Genomic DNA, 21,148 nt, shown 5'->3' on the forward strand with positions numbered 1-21,148 from the left:
TGGATTTGTTGCACTTACATCACAGAAAAGGAGAATTTGAGATCGAGAATGTAGGGTGATCCGTAGGTATTGTGTCACACGAGGAGGATTTCCCTAGACACGTTTGAACCTCCACTTCTGTGTTTCCTTCTGAGTTTTGTCTGTCCCTGAGGCTTTAAAGTCGACCCCAGAGAGGGATTATGACTATTTCTGACTCTGCCTATAAAACACCACGGGGCTTAACCTTGCAGCAGGCGAAGGGCCACCACATTTACACTTCAGTCTCCCTGCGGCTGCTTTGAAACGCTCTGCTTTTCTTCTCAGGGGCTTGGGATCTGGGCAGACACACACTCTGGAGTTCCCTCCTCTTAAGCAGATCATGCAAGATTAATTTATCTCAGTAAACACAGGGCTCCCAGAGAGACAGCCAATCACTTCCCAGGGGAATCAGAAAACCTCAAGGGAGAGAGAGAAGCCATCCCAGGCCTCTCCAGCAGGTCGACAGCACAGTGCCTGAGCCTCCCACAGAGGTTTGGGGTTGCCTGCGTCACCCGTCACCCGACGCCATGGTGTGGGCGTGGCCTTGGGCAGGGAAGGCTCTTCTGGAGCTGTTTCTGCTGCCCCGGGGCCAGCACTTAGCTCACGGTGTGAAGCTGCAGAACAGGATTTCATGGTTTCCCAGAGCCCTCACCCATCCCCAGCCCTTGCCCTTCCAGGGCAAAAGTGCCTCAACCAGCAGCGGCTGGCCGCCTCGCACAGATGCTGTCCCACGCCACCCTTACGATTGCTTTACGAGCAGCTAGTGGCCAACGTCTGCATCTGCTCAGTAGATATTTAGTCTTCAAACTTCTATTTCCTCCGACCTTCTGCCTGCCTCCTGTGCTTGACTAGATCAAGGATTTCTACTGGTTCAGGGATGGATACACCACACACAGTAAGAGTTCAGTGGGTCTGGGGGATTTTAGTTAAAGAAAATTAAGCCTGTCTGTACTACAGGGCTTCTCCGAGCCTCTAACAGGCTAAAATGTTCACTGCAAACTCCAAGAGAAGGGTATGGTGCAGGAATTTCCCAAACACGTGTGTTTACACACATTATCTTGGGTCCTAAAAGTCATGGGCAGAACACAATTTGGGGAAACCCGTCCTGGGCCACATCGGCCTCTGTGCTCAGGAGGATGGGAAGAGAGGGCAGAGTATCTACTGTGAGTCTGTACGTGCCAAGAGCCGCGGTACTTTGGGCAGGCGTTGCCTCGGCATCTGTAGTCTCTCAACGACCCAGCGAGGCGGGCACGGTCAACTCCGCTCCCTAGATCTGAGATGACGCCGTGTGCAGCCACAGTAAGGCCCCAACACTAGAAGCATCCGAACAATAAAACTTCCCCTGGGCTTCCCTGGTGAAGCGGTGGTTGAGAGTCTGCCTGCCGATGCAGGGGACACGGGTTTGTGCCCCAGTCCAGGAAGATCCCACATGCCGTGGAGAGGCTGGGCCCGTGAGCCATGGCCACTGAGCCTGCGCGTCCGGAACCTGTGCTCCACGGCAGGAGAGGCCACAACAGTGAGAGGCCCGCGTACCGCAAAAAAAAACAAAAAAACTTCCCCTGAAGGATAGCTTTATGGTCATGCATTTACAAAATCAGGCCATTGTGCTGAGCAAGGAGCCGTATGCCGTGGTGCATGGTACGTGGCAGTGGTGTGCTCTGCCTGCTGGGCCTGAACGCCTAGTCAGTGAGGTCATGGCGGCCTTGGCCGTGGGATACGGACAGGATGGGGGTGGGGATGCCCATGGACGATCACAAATAGTCAGAAGACACTTCGTGCTGTGAAAACCTCAGCAATTCACCCAACAAAGGTCATTTACAGTCAAACAGGAGCTACTGCGGAGTCCAAGGCTGCAGGGGAAATTCTGGAAGGAAAGGAGTGTCCAGAGCCAGCCAGAGCTCTCAGAGGCCTGGGAACCAAGGAAAGGAGGACGCAAATGAATTTCCAGGTTTGGGAAAGAGAACTGATAAGCAGTATTCTTGCTTTTTAGTTTTTAAATAAGCTTTTCATTTTAGAACAATTTTGAATTTCCAGAAAAGGTGCAAAGATAGTCCACAGCCCCACGTGCCCATAGCCGGTTTACAGAATTATTAACATTTGTCACAGTGAATGAACCAGTATCGTTACATCACTAACTGAAGTCCGGATTTTATTCAGATGTCTTCAGTTTTTACCTAACGCCCACTCTCCTTCTGCTCCAGGATCTCATCCAGGACGCCGCATCACACTTAATCCTGTCTCCTTAGATTCCTCTTGACTCATCAGACTCTCCTTGTTTTTGATGATCTTGGCAGTTTTGAGGAGCACAGGTCCAGTGTTCTAAGGAATGTTCTTCTAGTTGGGTTTGTTGGATGTTCTTCTTGTGGTTAGACAGGGGTTCTGCATCTGGGGAGGAAAACCACAGAAGTCAGGTGCCCTTCTCATCACATCACATTGAGGGCCAGTACTATCAATGTGATTTATGTTGCCGTTGACCTTGAGCGCCTGGCTGAGGTAGTGGCTATCAGATTTCTCCGTTGCGAAGTCGCTCTTGCAGGCTCCCCTTTCCATGCTGTCCTCTTGGAGGGAAGTCACTATGAAGTCACAGCCCACACTTGAGGGGTGGGAGTGATGTATCTCCTTGACAAGGCAGTATCTACAGGAGTCATTTGGAATTCTTCTGCCTGGGAACCATGTCTATTCTCCTCCATTTAAAACAGTGTATTGGGATCAACAGATGAATGGATAAAGAAGATGTGGCACATATATACAATGGAATATTAGCCATAAAAAGGAACAAAATTGGGTCATTTGTAGAGACGTGGATGGACCTAGAGACTGTCATACAGAGTGAAGTAAGTCAGAAAGAGAGAAACATATCGTATGTTAATGCATATATGTGGAATCTAGAAAAATACTACAGATGAACCGGTTTGCAGGGCAGAAATAGAGACACGGATGTAGAGAACGAATGTATGGACACCAAGAGGGGAAGGAGGGGTGAGATATAAACTGGGAGATTGGGATTGACTTATATACACTAATATGTAAAGAAGAGATAACTAATGAGAACCTGCTGCAGAGCACAGGGAACTCTACTTCACTTTGCTGTACAGTAGAAACTAACACAACATTGGAAAGCAACTACACCCAATTAAAAAAAAAAAGAAAATAGTGACCAAAGAAAAAGTTTTGGGGGAGGGGGTAAATTAGGGGTTTGGGATTAACATACACGCACGACTGTATATAAAATAGATAACCAACAAGGCCTTCCTGTGTAGCACAGGGAACTCTACTCCAAATTTTGTAATTACCTATAAGGGAAAAGAATCTGAAAAAATATATATATATATATATATATATATATAACTGAATCACTGTGCTGTACACTTGAAACTAACATGACATTATAAATCAACTATACTTCAATTTAAAAATGCATTCAATTATTAATTTATATCATGATGGACTCATGAATATTTACACTCTACTCTGTACAAATATGTGTATACAATATTACGTTATTTATTTTATTGCTAAAATTACTCAACCTTGGTCACTGGGAACTCTTTCAGCAGTCCCTGGGCCCCTTGGATGAGCCCCCATTGGTGTGTGTGGGGGCTTATTTGGGGGTTTGTTTCTTTAGCCCATCCTTGCTTGTTAGCACTCCAAAACGCTCTAAGCTCATCTTGTATATCTCCTGCCCCGGCTCTTTCTGGAAAGAGCCGTTTCTCCAAGAAGCCCTGCTCCCTTCTATCAGAGAATGGTATTAGAAACCAAGACTAGGTCTTGGTGGGGGGCTTGTTATTCCTGGGGAGTCATTTCTTCTAGGACCTCCCAGCAAACAGAGCCAAAGAACCTATGTGTGTGTACTCACCTGACCATGTGGCCATCTGTATCTACATTAAGCTACCCCACGTCTCCACCTCTGATCCAGCAACACATGGACTATTCTCGCCTCTGCTTCTTGCTGGGCCGTAACCGTACAACCCAACCGTGTGAAACCTGGCTCCCGCCACCTCCTGGACATTCACCTCATGATTCAATTCCCGTTTACACATCTTGTGGCTTCAGAATTCTTAACCCACATCCTCATGGGAGACAACTTTCCACCTAGAGTCCTGTGCTTGTGAGCAGCTCCTTTTGCCTTTGGTCTTAGAGTCTCCACTCATTCCCAAAGTTACTTGATCACCGTTCCTCCAACCCCCTCCAGGGAAGGTGTGTCATACATTCGTAGCACAGTTAGATTCTTTTGTCACAGCCTGCCTTCCATCCTGGGATCCTCTGACCTCCTAAATGATTTTTTAAAATTTATTTTATTGAAGTATAGTTGATTTACAATGTTGTGTTAATTTCTGCTTACAGCAATGTGATTCAATTATACATATACATATTGCTTTTCATATCCTTTTCCATGAGGGTTTATCACAGGATATTGAATATAGTTCCCTGTGCTACACAGTGGGAACTTGTTGCTTATTAAATGATCTTTTAAATTTGCATATACTAAGGTTAACGCTGTGCCATGAACAGGACAGTTTCGACAAATGCATAGCGTGATGTATCCGCCATTAAAGAATAGTTTCACTGTCCTGAAAGATGCCTGTGTTTCACCTCTTCCATTCTCCTCCTGTATTTTTGTTTTTCCCTCCCATTTGCAAGTAAGCAGATATTTTAGATACCAAATAATGTTACATGTCATGTAATTTTTAATTGCTTGACATCAAGTAGTTACAAGAAACAAAAGGTTGTTTTAGAATCACACTATTATCAAATATGTTTGTTTTGTATTAGACCCGTGTAACTTATTAGTCACAAGAATTTAGAGGTGCAAACTTTTTCTTTTAGGTCACTGTGTACTTTCAGAGTTGAGAAAGCTGAATTCCAGAAATTTCACTACCCCTCAAAAGGTCAGGGTCTGGCCATGCCCAGGAAGCCATCGATACTGTAGCAAGTGCAGAGCCAGTGTTGATACATGAATTCAACCTCCCACCTGACCACGTCGTCACCTTTCAGAATTTTCATAAATCCGGGGGCTTCAAAACTTAGCGAGGACCTTCTTTTCGCCCAGCACCCAGCCCTTGCCCGACCCCATTTTCTTAACGTCTAAATCATGTCTATTTACAGACTCCAAGTTTTGCCACAAAGGCTTTCCTATGCCCACTTTGCAGCCAAGATTAGAGCAAAATGCAGAGACGGATTTCCTCACCCCATGCTTGCAGTCAGTCGCTGCTTGTCGTTGACTACAGCTTCATGATCTCAAGAGCACATGTCGTGGAGGTAAAACTTTATGACTTCCATTAATTCCGTGTCCTCGCCTGTCATGTTTCTCAGCTTGCTGTCAAACCACAGAAGTATATTTTTAGGATATTTCGAAGGGAAGCAGTGTGAGGACTTCTCAGACAAAATTTATAGCAAGGCTTCCTGAGAGACTGAAGCAGGTGGATTCTGCTAAGTACACACATGCGCGCACACACGCAGAGAAACAAACGCACACACACGCAGAGACGCGCGCGCACACACACGCAGAGACACACGCAGAGGCACGCGTGCGCACACACGCAGAGACACGCGCACACACACGCACAGACACACGCACACACACGCAGAGACGCGCGCGCACACACACGCAGAGACACACGCAGAGGCACGCGCGCACACACACGCAGAGACGCGCGCAGAGACACACACGCAGAGAAACAAACGCACAGACACACGCACACACACACAGAGACGCGCGCACACACACGCGGAGACGCGCGCACACACGCTGCCTTGCACATAGAAAGGATACGAGATGCATTCTTCGGGACCTCAGCTACATCACAAGGACGTCCTTCTGTGTGTGTATTCTGATTCCTGGGCCTGCGTTTTCCCTTTCGGTGTCACCTCAGGCACAGGGAAAAGCATGCCACAGTAGTAGGGAAGGAGGGAAACCAGGAGGGAGGGAGAGAATAGAGTGAAAGGACAGGAGGAAGGAAGGGGAGAGAGAAGGAGAGAGACACGGAGAGGCAGGAGACCCATCAGTGATGCCAGAAATGGGCAGAGGGAACGCTGATGGAGGGAATCGGGAAAGAACTTCTCCTTTCAGTGAAGAATCCGCAACAAGCCTCTCCCCAGGTGGCCAATCGTCTCTCTCCAAGTGACTTTTTTTTTTTTTTTTTTTTGCGGTACGCGGGCCTCTCACCGCTGTGGCCTCTCCCGTTGCGGAGCACAGGCTCCGGACGCGCAGGCTCAGCGGCCATGGCTCACGGGCCCAGCCGCTCCGCGGCATGTGGGATCTTCCCGGACCGGGGCAGGAACCCGCGTCCCCTGCATCGGCAGGCGGACTCCCAACCACTGCGCCACCAGGGAAGCCCCCAAGTGACTTTTTTTAAATAACGTTATCAAAATGTTCTGCCTCTGGCAAATCTTCTCCTGATCAGAGATAATAAATATGCAACTTTATTAGTGCTTTGTTCATCACTAACCCTGAACAATACCGACGGCCCGGGGCTCTTTGGCCTTCAAAGGACCTTCCTTCAATAAAAAGATTATATTTTATAACTGTTTGGGTATAAAGATGAATATATTGATAATATCTATTAACTTTTCATTTGGCCTAAAATTGTGTATTTTTTTCTTCTGGTTTTAAATGAAATTAGGACATTTTTGTGGGTTCTGGGCACACAAAAGTACTATGGGCCCTGGACACCGTCCCCACTGGGTACGTTGGCCCTCACGATACCCTTTTGTCCATTGGTTGGTGCAGTTCACGTACGTCACCACGTGGTCCCCGGGTCCTGACCCCAACCTGGGGTGCGGAGTTAACGCCATATGCGATCCGGGTGTGAGTTTGTATTGCCAAGCGCCAGTGGTTGAATTCAATTGTTCTACATTCACTAAGTCTATTCTTAAAAATCAGCAGAAAATACGTGCATATCTGTACTGTAAAGTTGACAAAAGCAGCACTCGTGTGACAGAGAGGGACTGAGTTTACTCAGAAAGATGAGTTTCGTCCTGCTCCACCGAGAGCTCGTTTCTGTCCTGTGGACCCACCCAGAGTGGAGGAAAGTGACCTGGAAAAGGTAAGGCGTCAGGAGGAGAGGTTGTCATTCTTTTCTGGGTAAAGATTCTGAGGGCATAGGCATTAAAAAACAGAAAAAAAGAAAGAAGATAAGATAAAAGGAAAAGCAAATTCCAAAGACTCTCCTTTTCGTCTTGAGCATTAGATACTGTCCCTCAAGTCGTTCACAATTTTTAGGATTTGTTCTTAGGACGGTTTTCAGAATGAAGTAAGGCATTTCTTTGCCAAATTGATCTATCGTCAAAATATAGTGTTTACACTTTTGTAACTCAAATCGCTAGAGAACTTCACAGAGGAACCTTAGAGGAGCTGTTTTTTAAAGTACCAAACAGCCTCTAACGCAGCCACTGCATAGGCTGTGGGAGTGAATGGGAGCCTGTACAGCGAGTTCCCTTAAATGTGGATACACCAGGCAAGTACAGCAGAACCGTCAAGTCTTTTGCACTTAAATTGCATTTTTTGTAGACCATTTCTCCCAGGTCTTTGCGTGATTCATGTCTTATCTTTAAGGCCACAGCTCAGCTATTCCCCACTAGAATGAGCACTTTCCCAGCCACCCTGCTGTTCCTTATGCCACTTGCGTATTTTATTTTCCTGGTAATATTGGTGATCCTCAGAAATTATTTAGATATTTGTGGACTGGTGGTTGGTTCACTTGTGTGTTGTTTATCTTCCACTGCTAGAATTTAAGCCCCATGAGCGCAGACCACTTACATGTTTTGTTCGCTGTTGTTTCCAGTGTCTGGAATAGTGCCCCGCCACACATTTGTGGAATAAACGGTTGAATGAATGAATGAATGAATGAATTTAAAGTCTCCTCCAGAGACAATTGGAAACAGACTTCTGAATATTTCTGGGAAGTAACAAGGAGTTAGAATCGGAGGTCCTGGATGGTCCTCTGACCTCACTCACTCATTTACAGATGAAGACAGTGCTGTGACCTAAAAACGTAAGAATTGCCCTGGCGGGACCACTCTGAGGTTCAGAGGCCCCAGCTGTTTCCAATTCCTGAGGCAGCCCTCAAACCACAATTTGAAAATAAAGGCACATGAAAATCAGACCGAGAACCAACCCAAGGCATCTTCTCTAAGATAAATAACGGTCTGTCTGCTCTCACGCAGCTGATATTAATCAAGGCGAGGCCATCGGACACCAAAACCAAACATGTGTCTCTGTCTCCGAGCTTTTAGCCCAAGCTCGCGATCTCTCGTTCCCGTTCCCTCTCCTGGCTCCCACGTCCCTCACTCAAGGTTAGTAAAAATGAAAAGAGCTACAGCTTAGGAAGATTTCACCATATCCTGGGCATGACACTAAGTGTTTTATATTCCTCATCTCCCGGAGGAGACACCATTATCCCCAATTCATAGGAGAAGAATTTAGGCTTAAGATGTTAGACATTTGCCTGAGGTCACACAGCTAAGAATATGGGAGCTTGAGCACAGCTCAAAAAAATTAAATAATTTTTTGAATAGAGAATACATTCATAGTGTCCAAAATTTGAAAAATACGTATAAATTTACTAAAAAAAAACCCCACCCTCCTACTCATAACTACCCAGTGTCTCGCGCCACCCACAGACACAACCATCATAGGCTCTTTCTAGAGATACATTATGCATATACAAGTCAATAGGGGGTGTGTGTGTGTGTGTGTGTGTGTGTGTGTGTGTGTGTGCGCGCGTGTGCGCACACACACACACACACGGACATTCTTTTGTAACTTTTTGCTGTGGAAAACCATGAACATATACAAAACCAGACAAAACCCTATAATGGAAACCCATGTTCCCATCAACCTGCTTCAAGTACTATCGCCTCAAGAACAATCCTGTTTCAACCACACCCGACCTGCCCCCTCCCAGACATCACAGCATTTCATCTGTAAATATTTCTGGGTGTCTATCTAAAGGATGAAGACTTTTTAAACATAATCAAAATACAATAATCACAACCTAAAAATTAACAATAATTCCTTAATAACCTAAAAAATCTAGGCAGTATTCAAATTTCTAATGGCTTCACAAATGTCAGCCTTTTTTATCAGTCGCTGATACATCTTTTAAGTCTCTTTTATATATATATTTTTTACCTTTTATGTTTTAATTTTCATTTTATATTGGAGTATAGTTGATTTACAATGTTGTGTTAGTTTCAGGTGTACAGCAAAGTGATTCAGTTATACATACACGTGTCTATTCTTTTTAAAATTCTTTTCCCATTTGGGTTGTTACAGAATACTGAGTAGAGTTCCCTGTGCTATTCAGTAGGTCCTTGCTGGTTATCTATTTTTTATATATAGTAGTCTGTATATGCCAATCCCATCTCCCAATTTATCCCTCTCCCCTCACCTTTCCCCTTAAGTCTCTTTTAATCTATAGATTCTCCCTCTACTTTTATTCTTTTACTCTCCTTGCAGTTTATTTGTTGACAAAATTGTTTGTTTGTTCTGTAGGATTTCTAACAGTCTAGATTATGTAAGGGGGAAAAATCCCTTTTACACAAATGGTAGCATAAAATTCATACTGTTTTGTACTTTTTTCACTTAACAGACCTGGCTAATCCATTTGACAAATCCTTGTTGAGCACCTAAAGCTTTTCTGGGTGCTGCAGACAGAACAGTATGTAAAGCAAACAGGCAAAGCAAACATCCCAGGGGATGGAGACGGGCACACCTAAATAAAGAAAGAAAGAAATGGGCACAACATTGAACACGTATTATCAGGAGAATAAAGCCGGGAAAGGACAGCAACTGCGTGATGAGAACTTCAAGTCTCAACCATCCGAGACGACGGCATTTGAGCCAACTCTGAAAGCAGATGAGAGCCTTAGTCAGGCGCCTCTCTGTGGGAACAGCGTTTTAAGTAGAGGAACAGCAAGTACAGTGGCTCCACGTACACTAGAGAAACAAGACTTTAGTCCAGGAGTTGCAAATATTTCCCCTTCAGTGTAGTTTTTCCCTTTTGCTTTTTGTACGGCGACTCTCACCATTTAGGAAATTCTGACTTTTAAAAATGTTGTCATCTGTAAATTTTCTCTTTTATGGCCCCTGGGTTTTGGGCCAGAGTTAAAAAAGAGCTTGGATTTTGAGTCACCGTGTTGTTTCGCGGCCCAAGATGGCCTGGGTGTAACTACGGTTCGAAATAACCACAGAATCTCAACGGTTGAACATCACAAAGCTAATTTCTTGCTCACACCGTCCATCCATCCAGGGCAGACCAGCTCAGCCTACTTTCACTCAGGGACCCAAGCTCCAGACGCGTCCACTACCGCTGTGTCAGAGGAGCTGTAGCGAACTGCACATCAGCACTGGCAGGCTTTCGTTCACATTTCATGGGCTAAAGCTCCACCTACAGCCCACCTGAGCTCAGGGTGGTGGGCAGTGCAACTCCAGGTGTGCCCGGCAGGGGAAGGGACCACGTGTGAACAGCCCAGGAGGGTCATTAGACCACCTAGCTCAAGTCAAGGTGAATGAGTTTTCTATTAACCCCATTTCTAGGACTTTCCCTAACCCAGTCAAAAGCAAAGTAGTGCAAAGCAGACACACGACTAGACCCAGCTGATTGGTTTGTGTGGCCAGTTTGAGAATCTGTACAGGACAGGTGCCTCAGAGAGCATCACCTACTCACCCACAAAGCGCCACGGCTTCCACTGTCTTCCAGGACGAAGAGACTGTATCCTTCACACTTCAGGAGCCAAGAGGGCACGGTTACCCCCTGGCTAGGTTAGCTTTTCTGGGTGCGACATCTGGAACCAATGCATAAATGAATGCTGGTTACTCTTAGATAAAAATAAATAGTCTGTCCCCTACAGACCCAGAGAAAGGTGCTGTTTGTTTAGATGGTGGATTTCTTGCAGATTTAGTGAAGCCCATGGGTCTTGGAACTTTCAACATAAACCATGAGGAAACCAAAATAAACACTTTTACAGAGCAGAGGAGATAGGAAGCTTTTCTTCAGCACGAATCATGAGCTAATGACTGCTCCTAAAAATGTAAACAAAATTAATTTATGCTCAGTCAGCAGCTAGAGAAGAGGAAGAACCCAGTACCTGCCTCGTGTTCAAATAGAGACTATTTGGAGACAAGAGCTGTGTCTGAGTTTTCTGCCTGCTAGGATACAATCTCCAGTAACGGGGGCTTCTTTTGAAAACATATATGAGTTGTAATAGAAACGGGCTTCTCATGGGAAACTCAGCCTAGAAACCAGTGGACACCAGACTTTGATGGACATGAAACGACACCCAAAGCATCCTGAGAATCTCGCCCAGCAGCAGAAGTGGGTGGGGTTCCACGTACAAGGGGGAAAGGGGGGACCTGAGCGTTAGTGCTGGTGCCTTGCTGGGACGGGTAGCGGTGAATCTGCTTCATAATCTGGGACAGAATGCAGTGGTAAAGGAGCTCATCGAAGTTCAGTTGCCTTTTGGGGATCCAGGCCACGCACTCACTGAAGAGACAGGGATGGTAAGGAAAGAGATGTCACGTGACAACCTCTTACTTCATTAGAACAGGAGAGCATGAAAAAGACAAATCCCTGTTTTGGATGAGTCGGTTTAAAGAAGATTTTAAAAAAAGACTGTGCCAGATGGTATTATTGTACTATTTATTCCAAATATTTGCTTTTCCTTGCTACTAGGCACACCCCTAGAGGCTCCTGCCTGGAGAGAGAACAGACATGCTGCCCACTGAGGTTCACTGTGTGACTTTCTTTGTCAAGTGGAATTTATACAATTGTCTGAACAGATGTTTTAAGAGCCCTGGCATGCTTCTGCCATTGTTTTGTTCCCTCTGCCACAAGACTAAGATAGGGGCCCCTCCTAGCCTGTATTGCAGAAGAATGCAGGGTGAAAGTTGATGTACCGCCAACACGTACACGAGCAAGAAATAAATATCCGATGTTGTAAGGCACTAGGGTTTTGGAAGCCATTTATTATTGCAACATAACATAGCTCAGCCTGATGGATATAGATATCAGGACCAGAACCGTAGTGCTGATCTAGCAAAGACCCTGACATATATAGCATGTTGCCTGCAATAAGAAAAACGGAGCAAATGAGCTTGTGGCTTTAGTTAAGAAGTGGGGAAAACAAAACATGGGTACCATGAGTTTGCTTTTATTGCCTGCATTTGACAAGGAACTACAAGAAAGAGATAAGCTCCAAAAAGATTTCCAGTTTGAAAGGAGAACTGAAAGGGAAATACGGGAAATCCCGATATCCCAAAGTTAAGAGAGTCAGAACAGGGGGGTGGGGAGTAAAGATGGGATAAGGGAAAGTGGGTGAAAGCTGTCTCAGAAGTAATGGGTCTCTAAGTCTCCTTGTCCCTCCCTTGTCCTGGGCCACTTCTTCCTTGCCTCCCTGGAGAGGGTAGAACTGCAGGTCAGGGGACTGGGACATGGCAATCATAGTGGTGGGTACAGGTAAAGTACGTCTATTGAACGTTTGCTGCAGAGATATTCCAGCCTTTTTCTCCCATTCAACTCCCAGATCACTGGTGGCCATACCCTTCCTCTCCAGCCAGGAGATGAAAAGACTCCCGATGGAGAATCTCACCAGCCCGACAGGAAACATTCTAAGATATTGACATTAGGGTCCCCCAACAGATGGTCACAATATAGTGTGAAAATCAACAAGTCCCAGTCAGGAACTCAGAGCTTCTAATCAGCCTTTTATTTCTCAGATCTTAAACTCTGCAGCCAGGACTGACACACACACACACACACACACACACACACACACACACACACACACACACACACACACACACACACACACAGAGTTAATATATTCAGAGACATAAGAGAAGATTTATCATCCATGACACAAGAATGAAGTTTTTTGAAAAGGGATCATTCAGACATTCAAAGTTCAAAAAAGAGCTCTTGGAAATTCAAATCGATTGCAGAAACGACGAAATCTCCCAGAGAGTAGTCAAAAACACAAAAAGATGAAAAATACAGTGAAAATAGTAAAATTAGAGGACCAGGTGGTCCAACACTAATATTTAATAGGCGTTCCAGAAATATACTAGGAAAAAAGAGATATGAAATCATCAATTCAATGGTTTAAGAATATTCTCAGAACTGAAGGACATGAGTGACCAAAGTGTGAGAGTCATTGAGATTCATATCAAAGCTCGACATGTGAAACGTCCACTTCCAGGAACCGTCAGGAGATCCTACAAGTTTCTAGAGAGGAAACACAGATCACACAAAGGGTCAGTATTCATGGCTTTAGATTTCTTAGGAAAGGTACTAGGGACTTCTCTGGTGGCGCAGTGGTTAAGAATCTGCCTGCCAATGCAGGGGACACGAGTTCGAGCCCTGGTCCGGGAAGATCCCACATGCCGTGGAGCAACTAAGCCCGTGCGCCACAACTACTGAGCCTGCGCTCTAGAGCCCGCGAGCCACAACTACTGAGCTCACGTGCCTCGAGCCCGTGCTCCGCAACAAGAGAAGCCACCGCGTTGAGGAGCCTGCGCACAGCAATGAAGAGCCCCTGCTCACCACAGCTAGAGAAAGTCCGCGTGCAGCCATGAAGACCCAACGCAGCCAAAAAAAAAAAAAAATATATATATATATATACTAGAAGCAAGAAGATATTCTAAAGAAAAATATTATCTGAACTATTCCTCTCTATCTGGCAAAACTTGAGCTTGAGTGTGAGAGTAAAATAAAGACATTCTAAGACATGCAAAGCCTCCAAAATGTATCTCGTACACACTTATAATTTTGCAGGAAGCTACTAGAAGTACTCCACCAAAATGAGAGAGCATGGCAAGAAAGAAGAGGTGTGGGGTGTGCAGGAACCGCCCCCACCCCCCCAGAGAGAAACAAAGGGCATCCCGAGGATGAGAAGGGAGGCCCCAAGATGACCCGACAGAGGCAACCCCATCCGGATGGGAGCCCAGTGACGCCATGGGTCATCAGAACACCCCCTGCTGTCTCCTGAAACCAGGCGCCCAGCTGAGCACCCACCCCGTCGAGCTCATCCGGCTTCTCCCGTCCATGTACTGATAAAGCCCCTTCTTCTCCTCTACGACCTACAGCTCCTGATCAGCTGAGACCCCCCATTTCACCCCCCAGAAATGTCCTTCTCTGGCAACTCCTGGGAGGCTCTGGTGACTTTAGACCCAGAAGTTCTGAGCAGCTGACCAGATCACATCGCCCCTGGGCCCAGAACCTGTTCCACAGCCAGGTACCTCAATGGTGTGAGCCCGGGGCTCCCCACGGACTTGCGTCCCAACATTTCCAGAAGGGCCTCTTTCTTTGCATTCAGGGAATCTCGACCCAGAAATTCCGTTGAAGTTACCTTCTCCTGGGAACCTAGGGGCAGCTTTTTAAAATCTATTTAACTTTTTTATTCCAGTTAATTTTGCATTTGCTACCCAATCAAAACTGAACAATGGATCCTTTGGGGATATACACATGGGCTGGAAATCAATTTTAAAAAGAAGAGGAATCATGGACACCAAAGTTTGGAGAGGGACTAGCTGGGCGTCAAGGGAAGGGGCTGCCATGAAAACAAGGAGCAGGGAGGGTTTTGGAAATGTTGTCGTGATTCTCCTTCAGAGCCTGAGACAGGAGTAGGCAGGGTTCATTTCATTCCTCTTCTTCTGATGGCCCATAAATGTTTTATATTCTATGATGTACGATACATTTCACCAAAAAATTTATTTTTTTTATTTAAAAGAGTCAGGTAGCAGTGAATGGCTTAAGCAACAAAAATAAGACTGCAGGTGCTCTGTACTGACGCAGGAGGATCGCTAAGGTATAGCGTCAGGTGAACGGAACAGGGGCAGAACAGCCCGCTTAGGAGGCAGTCACTGAGTAGAGAAGTAAGAAAATGAGACACCTACCTGTCCACCCCTGCCTGCGTATCCATCAAAATGTCCCTGTAAGGACACATTCGGGACAGTTAACACTGAAGTGAACACCGGACGCCGGGGGACCAAAATCGCAATTATCCTCACATCCTGCCCCTTCATAGTTTTGAATTTTGAGGTGTTTGAAGGTTTTGCTTATTCAAAAAACTTTGTTTATAAAAAGAAGTCTGACAGTACCAAACGTTATTGAAGATGCGGTGGGCCCATCGGGAAACCTCCTTGGAAAGCAATCTGGAAATACCTCAGAGAGCTGGGGCCAGCGCCGGTGCTTCCAGAAAAACCTCCCTCGCGTGTGTTCAGGAACATACACAGGAACGTTCAGAGCAGCCTTGTGTACAGTGAGCTAAAAGGGAAGAAAGATAGAAAGAAGGGTGGCAACCTAAAATCTCCCCCAAGAGGAAAATGCATTTAAAGAAATTCCCACTGATCCGTACAACAGACCATCATCCCAGAGCAGAAATGAATCCACGAGGATCAAAACCCCCAATTAAACGTGGAAAGGAAGCAAGTGTGAAGATGATACACGTTCTGTGATACTGCTTATGTGGTGGTGTTCACACACATGAAAAAATTCTAGGGCTCCCCTGGTGGCGCAGTGGTTGAGAGTCCGCCTGCCGATGCAGGGGACACGGGTTCGTGCCCCGGTCTGGGAAGATCCCACATGCCGCGGAGCGGCTGGGCCCGTGAGCCATGGCCGCTGAGCCTGCGCATCCGGAGTCTGTGCTCCGCAACGGGAGAGGCCACAACGGTGAGAGGCCCGCGTACCGCAAAAAAAAAAAAAAAAAAAAGATTCTATGTATTTATACGTAAAGTGCATGAGGAGGACCCAGGTGAATTTCCGGATAGATATTACCTCCAGGAAAAGATGGGAAATAAACTAAGGGAAAGGTATAGAGAGGCTTCACCTGGCTGGGTCGTGCCTTCTTCCTGAAGCTGTGGGTGGGCGCACGCCCTTTATTGTATTACCTGTTCTAACTTCTCGATTCTATGTTATACTTCATTTAAGTCAACAAAATACCTCACTCAGCGTACATTAGATTATAATAACACAAGATGAACAGAAAAGATCAATTCCAACAAGTCTGACCCTGCAGGGGTACTTTCACCATGTTGCGTCCAGCCAGATTCATTTGAACAGAAAAAAAAAGGTAGGAATAAAAAGGTCCTGGAGTTTTGCTATGAAATCATCAGATATTTGGAGCTGTGAGGAATTTTACCCATTGCATAGTCCAAGCCCCTCATTTTTATAGAAGAAACTGGGGCCCAGAAAGGGAAGTGACCTGCCCACGGGCATGAGACAGAGAAAGTCCATGATGGGACCTCGTCCAGGTCCCCGTCTCCTGGCCCCTGGCCCGGGGCTTTGTCCTGGACGCCGCATTCTTATCAGGGAAAGAGCAGTGATTTCCCAAGAAGGCGTGTAGTTCCTGGACCCAAACATTGGCCAGGCTGTCGCTTGGGTACCACACCAGTGAGCCTCTGCCCGGCAAATCCTGAGAACGGGATTTCCTAGAGGGAGCAAAGCAAACAGCCCAGTGCGTGAGTCAGATGTGAGTGCAGCAACCTTCCCAGGAGGTGGACTGGGTGACTCGCCTGCTAGCCTGCCCCTTGTACACGTGTTACAGAGTTATAGACGGTGGACTGTGTGCGTGTGTGCCCGTGCGTGTGTGTGACATCTAATATATAGTAAGTGCGCGGTGGTTGGTACCATTAGTATCATCCTTTTAGGAGAAGTCACAAGTTTTCAGGGCCTGAAAACAAGGCTACTTTGGTTCAGAGAAGAGAAAAAAACCCCACAAAACTGCCCTGGACCTAGTCCATCTGTCTCATGTTTGAAGTTTAAGGTGAACTAGTCTTTCCCAACTTGCCGAAGCAATGCACGTGGACCTGGACGTGTGTTCTCCCATCCCCTCGGAGCGCCTCCACGGACACCCCAGGGAGGAGGGTGATGGCAAGAAAATAAGACAGTTGTCCTTTAACCACAGACACATCCCCTTGAACGTCTGGGGACCTCATGGGCGGGTCAACGGCTCTCAGACGATGCTCAGACCAGCCAGTGAGGCCACACCTCTCCTTGCTGGGCTGTGTAGCCACGTCACTGGCTGTATAAAGAAGCACGTCTGAATGACAAGTGACAGAGGACTTCAGAAGAGGAAAGGATCAGCAAAGCCTCCAGAGGGAGGGAGAGAGGTCCCAGCCTTTGAGAACACGGGTGGTCAAGGGCTCTGCGTCCAGTTCCGGTGTGTGTGTGTTAGGGGTCCTCACACCACCAGGCAGATCCGTGACGCCCGCTGGGTGTCCTACACTTCAACTCGGTTCTCAGGCTGTCCACCTGGAGGCAGGGTCGGGTCCCTCAGCGCAGGGGCTCGGCCCCAAAGACCGCCCCCCAACCTCAGACGCCAGGCACAGGTGCAGACTGTGCCCTGGGCTTCTGACGAATGGCGGTAAACGGGAGGCTCCCAGGACCGGCCTCCTTGGGTACAGAGCTCAGAGAAGCAGCGTGTTGACTAGATCTCCACTTGATTATAGAAGGGTGTAAGGAGGACGGGCCAGATGGAGGAGACGCAGAGGACGGGCTCCGCGCCGTCCCAGGGCACACCACCCTCCCAGACCTCCGTTGTCCACCGCCCCGCAGCTCTCCAAGGCCCAGACCTCCGTGGTCCACCGCCCCGCAGCTCTCCAAGGCCCAGACCGCCGTTGTCCACCGCCCCGCAGCCCTCCAAGGCCCAGACCTCCGTGGTCCACCGCCCCGCAGCTCTCCAAGGCCCAGACCTCCGTGGTCCACCGCCCCGCAGCTCTCCAAGGCCCAGACCTCCGTGGTCCACCCCCCGCAGCTCTCCAAGGCCCAGACCGTGGTCCATGTACCCACAGCCCCTGCCCCCGGGAGACTCGGCCGTGAGCCCACAGGGAGCTGGACTCAGGAAACCCGGCTGCAGACAGCAAGCTGAACTCACACCCTCCCCGCTCACGTGCCCACCTTCCCCTCGCCTTTGTTGCCAACCCCCTGTTCTCACGTGAGGCTCCCTTGGTCCTCAGGATGTCTCCTCCTGGGAAGTGCCTTGACCGCTCACTAAAAAATAAGTCTGGGGAAGACCTGCCTTACCTGCTCATCCCTGGACGGTCTAAACCCCGCACACGTTAGCTCAAGCCGGGCGCCCGCAGACGTGCACGACCCCAGCCCGGGTCGGGGGACCAGGGCTCTCTCACTGTAGACAGCTGTGTCGCTGTTTGGAGTCAGGACTAAGGTCGTGCGTGTGCCCCCGCCGCCGGACGGGCCAGGCGTTGGCACCTCTGTCCCGAGCGCCCAGCGCGTCTGCAGCCATTGTGGTTTCTGATGGTCAGGTCACCGCAGGGCCCCCCGTGGGAGCAGAGGTGAGAAGTGAGCTCTGGACCCCACGGGCTGGGCCACCGCAGGGGCCTTTGAACAACGCAACGCTGTCCCGAGGGCCGGGGCTCTGCGCAGGGCCCCACTGGTGACAGTTTCTGTTGGGCCGCAGCAGGCCCTCCCTGTGCCTTTTGTGGAGACAGGGAAATGGGGTTTCTGCTTTGGGGAAAGATGCAGCGGAGAATATGCTTCTCATTACACTGCACGGAGACACGTGAGGAGGGTCAGGCCCGGGTCCTGGCGGCTGCGGCTTGAGCACCAATTTCCTCCCGCGGGTCAGCTGCCTGACTCACGCACTTTCCCGAGAATCTGACACTGTAAGACTCAGGGCATGGGAATGAGAGGCCAGGGGAGGCCAGAGTTTATCTCACTGGCTTGTTTCTTTCCTTCTCTCTCCATCTCCACCCTCCCTCGAGGCCCCTACGTCCCTGATTCTGTCTTCCTGCCTTCCAGCCGTGGAGACTCGCCCCGTCGCTGCCCCGCTTCCCACTCTGTCTCCGCGGCTCCGGCTTCCAGGCCCTCACCCCATCCATCCCGTCCGTGCCAGGGCTGCCCAGCGGGCAGACACATCAGAGGCGTCCCGGCCCGGCGTCTCCCCTTGCCCGTCGCGAGGCGCGGTCGCCATCTGCTTTCAATGAAGTGTGGGTTTTGGTACGTATTATGGAAACAGAAACGGAAAAACCATCGAGGTCCCTCCTGCAAAAACCATCATTATCCACCGAAAGGAGCTCTTAGCAACTTCCGGGTGGAGAGCACATCACTGTGAACGAAGAGGAATTCAGACAGGGATTCTGGCGGGGCTACACAGACGGGAGAGGGAGACGTGGAATGTTCTCACTCACCCAGCAGTCGGGGGAGAGCGCCTTAGCCCGGCAAACAGAGCGGTCCTGCAGCCACGGCTGCGCAATCCGACACCGGCCCGGCCGCCCGGTTCCTCTGTGACTCAGGAATGTGGGCTGGCAGGGCCGCCGCGGCCGGCTGAGTGGTGAGAGGAACACTCGCACCCCATCGAGGGCCAGCTCTAGCAGAGAGCAAATGCCATCTGCCCTAGGGCCCCGTGCACGGGACAGCGGCCCGGCTGCCCTTCCAGGAGGAAGTCACCCTCCTCCCCTCAGCCCACGTGCTGAGGGACTGCTGTGTGTCAGGCATCAACCTCAGCAAGTCTCCAGCTGAGCACGTGAGGACAGTGCCTGTGTGTGCCAGGCACTCGGGAAGCATCTGGAAGGAATGCAGTCACGACAGATGGGGCTGGACAATGTCCTCTGTCTTTTCTCTGACATGAGGAGAGCCAGCACGGCCCCTGCCAGAGAGTGGCACAGATTTACGTCCTGCGTGAGATCCTGTGTGCGTGTGTTCGTGTGTGTTTCAGAACCCCGCCATCCCTCCACTCAGGGATGCCTGAAATTCCAGGCTTACAGACCTCTTTCCTTCTTCCGTCCTAAGATACCATTATCTCAGAGAGAATAACACTTCGAGCTTTATCAGTAATTTGCATCTTAGGGGAAATTAGTTCATCAGACTCTCCTCAAGGGAAAGTCTTAATGGAGGGAAAAGGGAAGAAAATGAGTGCTAAGTACCGATGCGGGGGCAGAGCACACAGAGCTAGATGGTCCCAGGGGTCCCGGCTGAGGAGGGCTGGGCTGGGCTGGGCGCGGAGTGCGGAGTGCGGAGTGCGTAGGTCTGACCTGCCCGCCCTCGGGGAGAGACACGCCCAGGGACCAGCGTCCACGCAGCACTCCTCAGGGAAGAGTCTCTGCTGAGAGGGGCCGATCGCCGACCGAGGGGACCCGCTCTTCGGGATATCGTACTTCTCATCTGTCCACATCTCCACCGTGAGTTTCACTGGTTGGTAAAAGGAAGCAAGTGGGGCGCAGCTGTCAGTCTGAGAACGTGGTCCCTCAAAGCCCAGCCCTGGCCTCGGTTTCCTGAGCATCGCTGATGGGTGCACGGCTGACACACGTGCTCACGTGCACACACACCTGGCTGCCACCACGTCTCAAAACCCAGCATGAGCTATTCACAACAGCCAAGACATGGAAGCCACCTAAGTGTCCACCAGCAGAGGAATGGATAAAGAAGATGCGGTACATACAATACAATGGAATGCTACTCGGCGGTAAAAAAGAACGAAATAACGCCATTTGAAGCCACATGGATGGACCTAGAGATGATCATACTAAGCGAAGTAAGTCAGACAGAGAAAGACAAATACCATATGATATCACTTATATGTGGAATTAAAAAATATAATACAAATGAACCTATTTACAAAACAGAAACAGACTCACAAACATAGAAAACAAACTTATGGTTACCAAAGGGGAAAGGGGAGGAGAGAGGGATAAATTGGGAATTTGGGAGTAATATCTACACACTACTATATACAAAATAGATAACAAACAAGGGCCTACTGTATAGCATGGGGAACTCTACTCAATATTCTGTAATAACCTATATGGAAAAGAACCTGAAAAAGAGTGTATATATATATATGTATAACTGAATCACCCTGCTGTACACCTGAAACTGACACTACATTGTAAATCAACTATACTTCAATTAAAAAAAATTAAAATAAACAAACCCCAGAGTGCAGCTTCCTGGGAATGAGTACCCAGATAGAGCCCTGGAGCAACAGTGACTATTGTCTACGAGACCGAGGCTTACAGCAGGGGTCCCCAACCCCCAGGCCGAGGACCAGTACCGGTCCGTGGCCTGTTAGGGACCGGGCCGCACAGCAGGAGGTGAGTGGTGGGAGGATGAACGAACCTTCATCTGCCACTCCCCATGGCTCCCCAGGGCTCGCGTGACCACCTAAGCGATCT

General features: G+C 48.6%; 1 long non-coding RNA gene across 6 annotated transcripts; it reads right to left on the bottom strand.

Annotated features, from left to right (window-relative positions):
- Positions 1-1,499: 1,499 nt before the first annotated feature.
- On the bottom strand, positions 1,500-21,042 carry LOC137206635 (uncharacterized). Of its 6 annotated transcripts, XR_010934764.1 has the most exons (6): positions 19,166-21,042; positions 15,119-15,284; positions 10,689-10,806; positions 5,207-5,335; positions 2,494-3,328; positions 1,500-2,403 (listed from the first exon to the last, which is right to left on the bottom strand). It is a non-coding gene; the product is annotated as an uncharacterized lncRNA (long non-coding RNA). The 6 variants fall into 6 exon arrangements; XR_010934760.1 differs by lacking the exon at positions 2,494-3,328 and having other exon boundaries at positions 1,515-2,403; positions 19,166-19,949; XR_010934762.1 differs by lacking the exon at positions 1,500-2,403 and having other exon boundaries at positions 2,410-3,328; positions 19,166-19,957.
- Between the last annotated feature and the right edge of the window lie 106 nt (positions 21,043-21,148).

Source organism: Pseudorca crassidens, chromosome 1 (genome assembly GCF_039906515.1).
Source record: "Pseudorca crassidens isolate mPseCra1 chromosome 1, mPseCra1.hap1, whole genome shotgun sequence".
NCBI classification, from domain to species: domain Eukaryota; kingdom Metazoa; phylum Chordata; class Mammalia; order Artiodactyla; family Delphinidae; genus Pseudorca; species Pseudorca crassidens.